Raw genomic sequence first — 1285 nt, 5'->3', positions numbered from 1 at the left:
CTAAACTTTACACATTATATAGGCTACACTAACGTGATGTTTAGGCGGTTCATTTAACTATTATACATGATGTACGTTTTTTTGTTTTGTTTTGTGGTGTGTTTTTTTTTTTTTGGGGGGGGGGGGTAGTGAAAGTGTTCCGATACGCGACATTAATTTCTTGACGAACTAATATATATAAATATATGTCCAAATCAACACATCCAATTGTTAGCTGTTCCTCACACGAAGGCGGGATTTGAAGGATGTTACTTTGAATACCACGTGCAACAGATCGAGATTTCCAAGATTAATCTCCATAGTAACCTAGCTCCCAGCGACGAAGATCCGTTCGTTATGTGTTTGTCTTCTTTGAGAACACGACACGAAGTCATATAAGCTTCACGTTTCGTTTAAATCTTGTAATAACAGAAATAAAGCGTGTAACGGTTCGTTTCTGTTGACTTTATCTCAATTCTTCCGAAGCGACTTCGTTTTAAAGTAAAAGATTTGTTAAGGCGACGACAGCTAAGTTTGTTTGTTTAAAATCAACAGGACCAAAGTTGCGCTGTGTCTACTGAATTTAAGCCCTCAAGTTTATACTCAGCCACCAGGAGGCTTAGTGATAATAATAATCTGGCCATAACAGGTTTTTTCTTTGATAATTTCTATACTGTCTATACCGAGACAAAAAAAAGCTACAGACCGGTAAGGCCGCCAAGATTTAATTAAATGGCGAGGATGCCAAATTTGTTTTTCGATGGATTAATGTAAAGCATTACGTGTTTATAGTTATGGTATTATTATTTTAGTTCTGATCTATCACACTAAAAAAAGGACAAAAAGAAAACATAAGCGTTTACGATAGATGAGCCTGTGGGCAAAGACAGAATCTATAGTGAGGGTAAATTTGATAAAAAAAAATCTCGTAAATTATTTGGACTTCGAAGATATATATTCAAGAACTGCTTGAACGACTAACACATATCATTCTGAGCGTTTACTTGCCAGGTTTATTATAACTTTCAGGATCAGCTTTCTATTAACCTTTATTCAGACTGATATGATAGTCTTACTCTGCTCTCAACAAGATATCGTGTTGTATGGAAAGCTCAAACAGCTTGCCACCTATATTTCTACTTCCGTATTATCTTTAATTTCACTGTTATCATTACAGTATTAAAACATTTAATGAAACATTACCATATCATTGTTCTAGTTTATGTTTATGCTTTATGAATTTGTTTAGTAAGTGTATATGTATGTACACAGCGTGGTCACAAGTAAATAGACACCACCTTTTCAG

Source organism: Limulus polyphemus, unplaced genomic scaffold, assembly GCF_000517525.1.
Source record: "Limulus polyphemus unplaced genomic scaffold, Limulus_polyphemus-2.1.2 Scaffold2281, whole genome shotgun sequence".
NCBI lineage: Eukaryota > Metazoa > Arthropoda > Merostomata > Xiphosura > Limulidae > Limulus > Limulus polyphemus.
This window is presented reverse-complemented; position numbering follows the sequence as displayed.